Source organism: Dendropsophus ebraccatus, chromosome 6 (assembly GCF_027789765.1).
Source record: "Dendropsophus ebraccatus isolate aDenEbr1 chromosome 6, aDenEbr1.pat, whole genome shotgun sequence".
Classification (NCBI taxonomy): domain Eukaryota; kingdom Metazoa; phylum Chordata; class Amphibia; order Anura; family Hylidae; genus Dendropsophus; species Dendropsophus ebraccatus.
The window spans coordinates 121026297-121040352 of record NC_091459.1 but is presented as its reverse complement, the minus strand read 5'-3'; the positions used below and the strand labels follow the sequence as shown (position 1 = coordinate 121040352).

At 46.8% G+C, this 14056-nt stretch overlaps 1 protein-coding gene across 1 annotated transcript in view; it reads left to right on the top strand.

Moving 5' to 3' along the window:
• The first annotated feature begins 230 nt into the window (after nucleotides 1-230).
• ELP3 (elongator acetyltransferase complex subunit 3) overlaps nucleotides 231-14056 on the top strand; it is a 238387-nt gene continuing 224561 nt past the window's right edge. Inside the window, exon 1 of the mRNA XM_069975787.1 lies at nucleotides 231-234. The gene's annotated coding sequence lies outside the window, so the exon portion shown is untranslated. The remainder of the gene's footprint in view (nucleotides 235-14056) is intronic.

The window sequence follows — 14056 nt, the reverse complement described above, 5'->3', positions numbered from 1 at the left end:
GTCATGAAAAAGCAGTTTGAAGCTCTCCCCCCTGTCTTCATTGTTCTCCTATGGAAAGAGTGAGATGAGGCACTAAAAGAGGACAACAAAGAGTTAAGTTACAGCTACATCACCAGGCTCTCTCCTCTGATGTCACCACTGGCTTCTCTGACCTCTGAATAGCCCCATCCCCACCCCCCACACTGTGCAATCCTTTGTTGTCTGCTGCCGACTAATCTCGCAAACCAGGATATGGTTTTGTCGGGACTGTCTGCTCAATATCGGGACAGTCCCCGCAAACCAGGACTGTTGGCAAATATGCACACACTTTCCCTGAGGAGGGCTCGGCTGCATCTCACCATATTGGCAGGACACCAGCTCTGGAAATGTCACTGCAGGAGAGGGTGCACCTGCTACACTCCCACCAAGGGACACTTACAGGCCGCTCTCTTTTAAAATTCCCTGATGACATTTCTGGTGGCTGACGTCACTTCCTGGACCTGCCACTGAGGATCCAGGAGATAGAGCAGGGGACACCGCTGCTGGGTACCGGAGCTCTTGGAGGAGAAAGATGTATGAGGGATGTTTTTGGTTGCAAGTAAACACAAAATGCAGCTGAAGATAAAAATGTATTAAGAACCAATTGTTAAAGGTTTAACTGCAGCATAAAATCTAGAGCGGATGAAGTACATTTGTTTGCACCCGGACTGTCTGCCACCAGTCGTGGGCCAGCGATGTGTGCTTGCCAGCCAATGTGTCTTCCGCACAGTATTAGCAGTGCCTGGCAGATGCAGAGAGGAGGGTGCCAGGTATGGTAAGATGGAATCCGAGCAGGGGCGTAGCTAGGGGTTCAGCCTAGGGGGGGCGAGCAAGTCTGAGTGGGCCCCCAACCGATTATGTTACCCAAAGGGAACCTCACTTAACAACAATGCTTTCTAAATAATAAAGGGTATATTCTGCTCCATTACTCATAGTGAATTAAGATAAAGAGCAGTGTTAGAGGCTTCTACATTTACATATATAGACACATAAAATGAAAGAGGTTCTTCAGGATAAGAAAAACATGATTGCTCTCTTCTAGAAAAAAAAAACACCACCCCTGTCTTTATCTTGTGTGTGTGTGTGTGTGTGTGGTATTGAAGCTCGGTTGCTTTCCACATGTTTCCACATGTCCAGCTCCCCCTGTTTCCACATGTCCAGCTCCCCCTGTTTCCACATGTCCAGCTCCCCATGTTTCCACATGTCCAGCTCCCCCTGTTTCCACATGTCCAGCTCCCCCTGTTTCCACATGTCCAGCCCCCCCTGTTTCCACATGTCCAGCCCCCCCAGTTTTCCACATGTCCAGCTCCCCCTGTTTCCACATGTCCAGCTCCCCCAGTTTACACATGTTCAGCTCCCCCAGTTTCCACATGTCCAGCTCCCTCAGTTTCCACATGTCCAGCTCCCCCTGTTTTCACATTTCCAGCTCCCCCTGTTTCCACATGTCCAGCTCCCCCAGTTTCCACATGTCCAGCTCCCCCTGTTTTCACATGTCCAGCTCCCCCTGTTTCCACATGTCCAGCTCCCCCTGTTTCCACATGTCCAGCCCCCCCAGTTTCCACATGTTCAGCTCCCCCCTTTTCCACATGTCCAGCTCCCCCAGTTTTCCACATGTCCAGCTCCCCCTGTTTCCACATGTCCAGCTCCCCCAGTTTTCCACATGTCCAGCTCCCCCTGTTTCCACATGTCCAGCTCCCCCTGTTTCCACATGTTCAGCTCCCCCCTTTTCCACATGTTCAGCACCCCCCCTTTTCCACATGTCCAGCACCCCCCCTTTTCCACATGTCCAGCACCCCCCCTTTTCCACATGTCCAGCACCACCCCCCCTTTTCCACATGTCCAGCACACCTCTGTTTTCCACATGTCCAGCCTCACCCCGTTTTCCACATGTCCAGGTCGGCCTTCCCCTGTTCTGTGTGCAGCAGCAGCAGTCATAGGCGGCCGTCCGGCTCCTATGCTGTTCAGCAAGTGACTGACCTGGTGCGAGCGCGGGAGACGGAACCCAGAGGGACAGCGCCGCGCCGGAGGTGATTGACAGGTGGGCGGCGCACGTACCAGCAGTGGTGCGCTGAGGCCATACGCAACCTCAGTGCACCCGATCAGCTTAAGATGGCGGCGGCCGCGGCGGAGTGACATGGGGGGGCAGGGCCGGACTGGGACTGAAAATCAGCCCTGGCACTCACACCCCTCCAGCCCACATACCATAACACACTTAGGTCGTGTTGTGTTGTATTTCAACTCATTTTTATTTACAGAAATGGTGCCAAGTCTATCCATCTCCTATCTATCTATCTATCTATCTATCTCCTATCTATCTATCTATCTATCTATCTCCTATCTATCTATCTATCTATCTATCTATCTATCTATCTATCTATCTATCTATCTATCTATCTATCTCCTATCTATCTATCATCTATCTATCTATCCATCTATCTATCTCCTATCTATCTATCTATTATCTATCTATCTATCTACTGTATCTATCTATCTTCTATCTATCTATCTATCTATCTATCTATCTATCTATCTATCTCCTATCTATCTATCTATCTATCTATCTATCTATCTATCTATCTATCTATCTACTGTATCTATCTATCTCCTATCTATCTATCTATCTATCTATCTATCTATCTATCTATCTATTATGCAACAACAGGTTACAGCAGTGATAATATATATAAGTAGGGTCCTAGGGAAATTTGTAGGATATGTAAAATAATATTACACATTTCCTGTATAATGTTAGCACTGGTAAGACAATTTTCTATGCATGATAATACTGTATATCTCTAAATAGCTATTATAGTTACCAAAAAACACCAGTATACAGGAAGCGAATATCATCATTACTGTTACTGGCCAATCTATTATAAAGAGACTGATACTACCATTATTACAGTATACAAGTAACAGATAATACCTCAACACTATGGCCACTACCATCATTACAACAACATGACTAATACCACTATACTGTCACTGAATAAAATCCACTACACGAACACAAGTAATACCAATAAAAGGAGTATACACAGGACAAATAATACCATGACCACTGCCGTTATCACCATACAGTGACTGGATAATACTGCTGTACTGTCTATAAATAATATTCCCTTTATAGCACCAGTATATAAAATGCAATATTCTACCTCAGCATTGACTAGAGATGAAGTTCAGAGAATTTGGGTTCATGTGAACCTGAACTTACTGTAAGGTCACTCATCTCTAGCAGTGACCAAATAGAGGTAGAGATCCAGCTATACAAAGGATCTACAGACCTTAAAGGGGCAGTCCACCAAAAAATAATTTCTTTCAAATCAACTGGTGCCATGAAGTGCCAGAGATTTGTAATTCACTTCTATTAAAAAATCTTAAGTCTTCCAGTACTTATCAGCTGCTGTGTGTCCAGCACGAAGTGGTGTTTTCTTTCCTGTCTGACAAAGTGCTCTCTGTTGCCTCCTCTGTCCATGTCAGGAAATGTCCAGAGCAGCAGCAAATCCCCATAGAAAACATCTCCTGCTCTCCAGACTGGAAATAATACAACTTCCTGTTGGGCATACAGCAGCTGATAAGTACTGGAAGGCTTGAGATTTTTTAATAGAAGTAACTAACAAATCTCTGGCACTTCATGGCAGCAGTTGATTTGAAAGAAAAATTTTTTGGGTGAACTACCCCTTTAAGAGTGTGTTCACACATAAAGGATATGCACCAGATTTGATGCTGCAGATAGCTTTGTTACTCAATGACGGAAAAAATGTGTTCATCCGCAGCTTCATAAAATTCAATGGCTTTATTCAACGTCACAAAACATAAAATAACAGGTGATTTAAAAGACACGCCGACGCGTTGCAGGGTGAGAACCCCTTAATCATCTCCATGATTAAGGGGTTCTCACCCTGCAACGCGTCGGCGTGTCTTTTAAATCACCTGTTATTTTATGTTTTGTGACGTTGAATAAAGCCATTGAATTTTATGAAGCTGCGGATGAACACATTTTTTCTTATCATGGATGATTCGGGCTGCGGTCTCCAATATTAGTACCCGCGAGCTTCCACATCACGGAGATCCACACATCAGGTGAAGCAAGACTGAGTGGGTGAGCTGACAACTCTTTTCCTGTTCTATTACTCAATGACGGAACCCGATATCAAATCTGCTGCAGATCCTGTACGTGTGAATGCACCAAAAAAGTGATTATGCATGATTGTGCAGTTACTTCCAGTGACTTACAGGAGGCGTCTTCCTACATGAATCATAAGTGACGTTCTTGGTAGTGAAAGCTGTCTGTTTTTTCCTTTTCTTTTCATCTGGCTCATCCCATCATGAAGATTTCTCCAGCCATGACTCGTCTCCCCAGAATCTGCGAGACAAACACTTTAGGCTCCACGTTCTAGCATCATCCTAACCTTATACCTCATTATAACCTTATATTCCCCATTGCTTTACACAGTAACAGTGCCCCCTCTGTGCTCCCACATAAGCAGCCAGGCCCAATATGTGCCTCCAGATAGTAGTCAGGCATATAGCCCCCCACACATAATATAGATGCCCTGTGCAGTCCCACATAATATAGGCCCCCCACATAGTATAGCCCTTCCCCCTGTGTAGCGCCCATAGTATATCCCCCTTTGTAGCCCCCGCATAGTATAGCCACAACATATTATTCCCCCCTTCTTGTATCCCCCAAATAGTATAGGTCCCTGTGTAGCCAGCCCCCACATAGTAAAGTCACAACATACAGGGATGTCACTCAGTATATGCACAGTATACAGGGATGTCACTATATGCACAGTATACAGGGATGTCACTCACTATATGCACAGTATACAGGGATGTCACTCAGTATATGCACAGTATACAGGGATGTCACTCACTATATGCACAGTATACAGGGATGTCACTCAGTATATGCACAGTATACAGGGATGTCACTCACTATATGCACAGTATACGGGGATGTCACTCAGTATATGCACAGTATACAGGGATGTCACTCACTATATGCACAGTATACAGGGATGTCACTCAGTATATGCACAGTGTACAGGGATGTCACTCAGTATATGCACAGTATACAGGGATGTCACCCACTATATACACAGTATACAGGGATGTCACTCACTATATGCACAGTATACAGGGATGTCACTCAGTATATGCACAGTATAGGGGGATGTCACTCAGTATATGCACAGTATACAGGGATGTCACTCACTATATGCACAGTATAGGGGGATGTCACTCAGTATATACACAGTATACAGGGATGTCACTCACTATATGCACAGTATAGGGGGATGTCACTCAGTATATGCACAGTATACAGGGATGTCACTCACTATATACACAGTATACAGGGATGTCACTCACTATATGCACAGTATACAGGGATGTCACTCAGTATATGCACAGTGTACAGGGATGTCACTCAGTATATGCACAGTATACAGGGATGTCACCCACTATATACACAGTATACAGGGATGTCACTCACTATATGCACAGTATACAGGGATGTCACTCAGTATATGCACAGTATAGGGGGATGTCACTCAGTATATGCACAGTATACAGGGATGTCACTCACTATATGCACAGTATAGGGGGATGTCACTCAGTATATGCACAGTATACAGGGATGTCACTCACTATATACACAGTATACAGGGATGTCACTCACTATATGCACAGTATACAGGGATGTCACTCAGTATATGCACAGTGTACAGGGATGTCACTCAGTATATGCACAGTATACAGGGATGTCACCCACTATATACACAGTATACAGGGATGTCACTCACTATATGCACAGTATACAGGGATGTCACTCAGTATATGCACAGTATAGGGGGATGTCACTCAGTATATGCACAGTATACAGGGATGTCACTCACTATATGCACAGTATAGGGGGATGTCACTCAGTATATGCACAGTATACAGGGATGTCACTCAGTATATGCACAGTATACGGGGATGTCACTCAGTATATGCACAGTATACAGGGATGTCACTCACTATATGCACAGTATAGGAGGATGTCACTCACTATATGCACAGTATACGGGGATGTCACTCACTATATGCACAGTATACAGGGATGTCACTCACTATATGCACAGTATACAGGGATGTCACTCACTATATGCACAGTATAGGGGGATGTCACTCACTATATGCACAGTATACAGGGATGTCACTCAGTATATGCACAGTATACGGGGATGTCACTCACTGTGTAGCCAGCCCCCACATATTTCCCTCCCCCGATAGTATAGCCATAACATATTATCCCCCCCCCCCCCCCCGTGTAGCCCCCCACATAGTATAGGTCCCTGTGCAGCCAGCCCCCACATAGAATAATCACAACATATTATCCCCCCCTGAAGCCCCCCACACAGTAAAAGCATCCCTCTGTAGCCCCCCACATTGCATTTTTCCCCTGTACAGCCCCCACATAGTATAGGACCCCCTCTGTAACCACATGTTATAGGCCCCAAGTGAAGCTCCCACATGAGCATTCATGTAAAAAACAAAAAAACAAAAGTATACTCACCTCTGGTGGATCCAGCAGGTCCTCTCTGGTCCGGTGCCGTTAGCTGCTTACATATTCTGTTACCGGCAGCCCGATGCAGCCCGGCCCCTGAGGCTCACAGCTCCAGACCCGCGGCGCCTGCATCTCTCTCCCCTCCTGCTCGGGCGGGCAGCAACGGATGACGTCACACGTCTGCCGACGAGCAGGAGAGGAGAGGGATGCAGGAGGCGGGGCTGGAGCTGTGAGCCTCCGGGGCCGGGCTGCATCGGGCTGCCGGTAACAGAGGGGGGGGGCTGCACTCACCCATCCAATGGCGGGCAGCGGCGGACAGCGGCGGGCAGCGGCGGACAGCGGCGGGCAGCGGCGTCAAATTATAATCTCTGGAGATCACAGTGGGCCCCTGCCAGAGTGGGCCCGGGGGCGGCCGCCCCCTCTGCCCCCCATCAAATTTCGCTACTGAATCCGAGATAGTAATAATAGATGGTAAAGATGGTAATGCCAGATGTTATAGATGGTAATGCCAGATGGTAGATGGTAATGCCAGATGTTATAGATGGTAATGCCAGATGGTAGATGGTAATGCCAGATGTTATAGATAGTAATGCCAGATGGTAGATGGTAATGCCAGATGTTAAAAATTCCAGATGGTTAAGATGAAAGATGTTAATTCCAGATGGCGTTGCCAGGTGGTGATGCCAGATGGTGAATATGTTTTTATAAACCTGTATGGAGCAGAGAGACACCAAACAATGATGGTAAGAAAAAAAGTGAAGGATACTTTATACTTCTATTACAGTTCACATCTTATGGCTCTTTATAGAGATGAAGAAATGAAAAATTTCCTTAAAGAATATTCTAGAACTAAAGCTGAATAAGGTGTAAAAAAAAAAAAAAATTCACAAGTTCTAACAACACAGTAATGGCTGATATGCGGGGGACAACCAGCCATAACCATAGAGCGTCCATTTCTGGGAACTCCATACAGTCTCCACCTCACTACTAATTCCTGCCTCTATATGGTCTACCTTAGTGCTGTCACGATACCAGAATTTTGAGTTCGATACCAATACTAGATTTTTTAGTTCGATACTCAATACCAGTTCGATACCTCGAAATAAAATATAACACCCCCCCCCCCCTTATAAGATCAGCACCCTCCTCTCCTATAGATCACCCCCTCCTCTCCTGACATCCTCTGTGCTGCTGTGACCCCCCCATAGATCACCCCCCTCCTCTCCTGACATCCTCTGTGCTGCTGTGACCTCTCCTATAGATCAGCCCCCTCCTCTCCTGACATCCTCTGTGCTGCTGTGACCTCTCCTATAAATCACCCCCTCCTCTCCTGACATCCTCTGTGCTGCTGTGACCTCCCCCCATAGATCAGCCCCCTCCTCTCCTAACATCCTCTGTGCTGCTGTGACCTCTCCTATAGATCACCCCCCTCTCCTGACATCCTCTGTGCTGCTGTGACCTCTCCTATAGATCACCCCCTCCTTTCCTGACATCCTCTGTGCTACTGTGACCTCCCCTATAGATCAACCCCCTCCTCTCCTGACATCCTCTGTGCTGCTGTGACCTCCCCTATAAGATAAGCACCCTCCTTTCCTGACATCCTCTGTGCTGCTGTGACCTCCCCTATAAGATCAGCCCCCTCCTCTCCTGACATCCTTTGGGCTGCTGTGACCTCCCCTATAGATCAGCCCCCTTCTCTCCTGACATCCTCTGTGCTGCTGTGACCTCCCCTATAAGATCAGCACCCTCCTTTCCTGACATCCTCTGTGCTGCTGGGACCCTGCGACCTCCCCTATAAGATCAGCCCCCTCCTCTCCTGACATCCTCTGTGCTGCTGGGACCTCCCCTATAAGATCAGCCCCCTCCTCTCCTGACATCCTCTGTGCTGCTGTGACCTCCCCTATAAGATCAGCCCCCTCCTCTCCTGACATCCTCTGTGCTGCTGGGACCCTGCGACCTCCCCTATAAGATCAGCAGCCTCCTCTCCTGACATTCTCTGTGCTGCAAATCTGAACTTACAAATCTGCTGCGGATCAGCAGCGGATTTGACAGTGCGTATTTAATGCTGTGTTCATTCATTCAGTTAAATCTGCTGCGGATCCGCAGCGGATTTTCTGCTGCAATATGGTAGGTGTGAAGGCACCCTAAATAAGCTCCCTTTACAAATCCCCCTCCCCTCAGCTCCGGGAAGCTCCCAGCTGTCAGGCCTCCGTTCCTCCTGCATATTCATGTGTGCACACTCAGGCCGGTCAGGAAGCACAGCCACCCAGAGTGTGCATACATGAGTATGCATAGAAACAGCGCCGCGGATGGACGGAGAGCGAGCCGGCATTAGAGCCTCACCAACCTCACACTGAGAAGCGCAGCCCTAGACGCAGCTCCTCACACCGGCTGCATGACAGGGGGAACAGGAGGCTGAGGTGTGACAGGAGGCTGAGGTGTGACAGGCTGCGGGTCATTAGCAGCGGGGGTCTGCTTCACACAGTAGCCGGCCCCCACTGCTTCTGGAGAGGCTCAGGATGGGTCAGATGCCGCTATCAGTTGTGACAGCGGCATCTGCACAGTTATATAGCTGGCACTAGCGATCGCTGTGTGCGGCTATAACTTATCCCTGCAGTGAGCGGAGGAAGGGGCGGGCGGAGGAGGAAGTGACGCCAGGGGGCAGCACTCAGAGAACATGGCCGGCCCTCTGCTAGCCGCCGGCTGTGTTCTCTGCTCTATACTTTATGTTAAGCTGCGTTATTAGGCAGCTTAATATAAAGTATCGATACCAGGAAATCCTGGTACCGAATCGTTTTTTTGCACGAAATATCGATAGTAGTATTGATATTTCGGTGCATCGTGCATCCCTAGTCTACCTATGCAATATGCAACAACGACCGTGATTAATTGAAAATTTATATTGCACTGAAGTTAATAGAAACCCGACCAGAGTTTATACACATAGTACATATATACATACACATAGTATACACTCCGGCCAGGATTCCTAGTGACCGCAGGAAAAACTGACGTGTCAGTTTTGTGCAGCCTCTATTCATTGAATAGCATCCACACAACACTGACAGTTCACACAATGGAGCATGCGGCTTAGGCCGCACTTTATATTGTCTACTGTGGTGAATTGGGATGCAGGCACAACTGAATGCCCCTGCATCCCAATTCAATAGAAATTAAGTTTATGTGGCCGGTACTACAGTACCAGCCGGAATGAACCTCGCTGACACCGAACGGTGTCATACTTTGTATGAACCCGGCCTTAAAGCACAAACCAGTAACACTCTAACTCTGTAAGTGTAAGACAATGTGCTGTACTTAAGCCCCTTTTACACTGGCAGATTATTGGCAAGGAGTGTTGTTAAACACATATGACCAATATTCAGCAGGCCCAAAGGTTTCAGTGATCGGCCGAGGAGCGGGAAAACGCCCACTCAGCGGCTGATCACATCTATTGTGTAAGTGGTAAAATCTATGGCTATCTTTGACATTTCTGAGCAGTAGGTAAGGGCGGCATTGTGTGGAATGACTACAGAAAGGATCTTGTATACTCACAGTTTAGTCCACAATGTTTGGACGGCAGAAGCAAAAGAATGATCTTATCCAAAGGAATAACAAGAAGAAAGCTGACATGAAAAAGCTTTAGAGACCCCTGGGGGAGGAGCACACTGACCGACTCTCCAGCAAGCATTTCACATCCGGTGGCATCTCTGTGCAGCAGGATATGCCCCATGACTGGCACTGACTGATAGAAAAGAATGGGGTCTTACCTCATAATGTTGAGAGTGTCTCCAGGTCCTTTTCTGAAAGCCGCCACTGGTAGAGAACAGAACTGGCTAGGATAACATAACATAAATGGAATCTACAGAAAATATTCAGATGTTTGGATTTTTTTTCTTCTACAAGGAAGATTCCACCATACCTGAAAGCATAAAGAGCCGAATGGACCAAAGAGAGCCATCTGCAAGAGAAGCCAGAAGAAGAAAGACATTGATAAGTCTTCCACAACTAGTGATGCATAGAACTATGCCATAGGTGGCCATAGGTTATAAGGAGAAAAGTGGCCATGGGGTATAAGTAGATAAGTGGTAATGGGGTATAAGTAGATAAGTAGTCATGGGGTATAAGGAGATAAGTAGCCATGGGGTATAAGGATAAAAGTGGCCGTGGGGTATAAGGAGATAAGTGGCCATGGGGTATAAGGAGATAAGTGGCCATGGGTTATAAGGAGATAAGTGGCCATGGGATATAAGGATAAAAGTGGCCAGGGGGGTATAAGTAGATAAGTTGCCATTGGGGATATGTGGTGCCATGAGGCAGGGCATTTTGATGTTACCATACATGGTGGTGTATGTTTGTGTGTGTGTGTGTGGGGGGGGGGGGGTTGATACTCACAACTCACCAGGGTCCTCGCTCTCATCATCTAAGGATTCATAATTCCTGTTATAAAGGAAAGAAGACAATGATATTTGGTAATCTGTTATAGCAGCAATATAGAGTTAGGGTCTGTATTATAGTTTTCTGACTTCTTCATGTCGCCATGCTTCCTGCCTCTGGCTGTGCTGGGCATTGTAGTGCAGCCCCAGCCACTGGAATAGAGTTGTGTTGTAATTCCCTACACAGTGGCTAGGGGCACCATTGTGAAGGGAAGAACTGTGATGCCACCGCAGCCACCGTACAATGAAATTCACTTGCCAAGGTTCTGAGTCCTCAGCTGTAAAACAAAAACAGAGATGAGATTTAATGAGATGTTCAATATAAGTGAAACACCCAATCCCTCCCCATGTTGGTTGTAGAATCCTATTGTGTACATAGCGGACAAATGGGGAGTGTGGGGGGATCACAGAGAGAGAGGATGGCGGTAGGGCGGGGAGGATGGTGGGGGAATTGCAGAGAGACTGGTGGGGTGGACTGTGGGGGGTTATGGTGGTGAGGATTATGGAGAGACTGGCAGAAGGATGGTGGCAGGGTGGTCCATGGCTGGGGGTTGGGGATGGTGGGGAGGATAGATGGCGGGGGATGGATGGAGGATGATAGGGAAGTGGGGGGATGGCGGGGGCGGAGGATGGTAGGAGGGTGGGGGCGGACGATGTTAGGAGGGTGGGGGGCGGACGATGTTAGGAGGGGGGGTGGACGATGGTAGGGAGGTGGGGGCGGACGATGGTAGGAGGGTGGGGGGTGGACAATGGTAGGAGGGTGGGGGGCGGACGATGGTAGGGAGGTGGGGGCGGGGGATGGTAGGAGGGTGGGGGGATGACGGAGGGTGGAGGGAAGTTGAGGATGGTGCTGATACTTACAGTGCAAGTTGCACACTGTAGACCATTTCTGTAGCAATAAAACAGGGAGAAGCTAGTTAGTGTCATTAAAGTCATTGGAAGGTTTCAGCTGTTACTTTGTATAGAGAATACACTGAGGCCACACTGGACACCCCTCCATAACATATATATATATATATATATATATATATATATATATATATATATATATGTATGTGTTACAAACAACTTGCAGCTCAGCAGGACCAGAGGGAGACCAGCAGGGGGCAGCACCAGAAACACACAGCAGGTACCTTGCTGGAGATTTATGGCTCTATCTTATAGTAGGTTTCTCCTTGTTGCCCACAGCAGCCAATCACAGCTCAGCTTTTATTTCTCCAATTGCTCTGGTAAAATAAAAGCTGAGTTGTGATTGGTTGCTATGGGAGCTCTGGTTGCTAGGGGCAGTGAGAAACATCTTACTTTAGGACAGCAGGATAAATCTCCCCAATCTCTAATCCATCTTCATGGTTACAAATATGAATAATTGTGGAGGTTGGAGGAAGTAACTGTGGCTGTGATGGGTGCAGCACCCCCTACAGGCTGACACATGGCGTCCTGGTGACTGCAGTGAATATACATAGACACGGTGACAGTGTGAACAGGCCCTTACCTTTATAGACAACATGGCAAACTGTATGAAGTGTATCTCAAGATTTGTTGTATTACCTGCTGCACATTTACAAGTAGTAACCAAGTCAACATTAACACCTGAGTCTGTGACTATTCACTACCCCCTGCACAGCACTTACACCGCAACCTTGGGACACCTCCCCTTTCTGTGGGTGGCGGGTCCTACCACTATTCCAGAGGGTTACTACACCGCTCTGACCACCTGTGACTACACTATCCCAAGGGACCTGGCAGAAACCCAACAGGACACCGACCACAGGGGAGAAGGGTACAACCGGCCTTACTCTCTAAAAGCAGGCGTGCCATCACACCTGTGTGCCCACCGGGCACTGGCGTCACGTGACAAAGCCCTAAGGTCCGTCTGTATCTCGGCCATCCACCACAGGAGTGGCGTCACACTTCCACCTAGCAAGTGACCGGCCGTCCCACCGCTACAACATCATCGGGGGCTCACCACATCATTATGCGGTGGTCACTCTATGGAGGTAATATTGGCCTATATATAGTATGTTTTCTTCAATAACAGCGTGGAGGTAATATTTGGTCCTCATATAGTGATTTTTTTTTAACCCCTTAAGGACCGGGCTAACTTTCGTTTTTGTGTTTTCGTTTTTCCTCCTTGTGTATAAAAGGCCATAGCACTTGCATTTTTACACCTACAGACCCGCATGAGCCCTTATTTTTTGCGTCATTAATTGTACTTCGCAATGACAGGCTGAATTTTTCCATAAACTATGCTGCAAAACCAGAAAAAAATTATATGCGCAGTGAAATTGAAAAAAAAAAAAAACGCAATTATTTTTCTTTGGGGGGCTTCATTTTTACGCCGTGTGTCCTATGAAAAAACTGACATGTTATGCATGTTCCTCAAGTCGTTACGATTACAACGATATATAACATGTTTAACTTTTATTGTATCTGATGGCCTGTAAAAAATTCAAACCATTGTTAACGAATATATGTTCCTTAAAATCGCTCCATTCCCAGGCTTATAGCGCTTTTATCCTTTGGCCTATGGGGCTGTGTGAGGTGTCATTTTTTGCGCCATGATGCATTCTTTCTATTGGTACCTTGATTGCGCATATGCGACTTTTTGATCACTTTTTATTACAATTTTTCTGGATTTGATGCGACCAAAAATGCGCAATTTTGCACTTTGGGATTTTTTTGCGCTTACGCCGTTTACCGTGCAAGATCAGGAATGTGATAAATTAATAGTTCGGGCGAATACGCACGCAGAGATAGCAAACATGTTTATTTATTTATTTATTTTTATTTGTAAAATGGGAAAAGGGGGGTGATTCAAACTTTTATTAGGGGAGGGGATTTTTTATTAATAAAAACACTTTTTTTTACTTTCCCTTACAGTAATATGAAGCCCCCTGGGGGACTTCTATATACACAGCACTGATCTCCCATTGAGATCAATCCTGTGTATATAATAGAGCAATGATCCATCAGATCATGGCTCTATTATAATGGTCTGCTGCAGACCATCTGAATAGATTGCCGAGCCGGGAACAGCGTTGGAGCG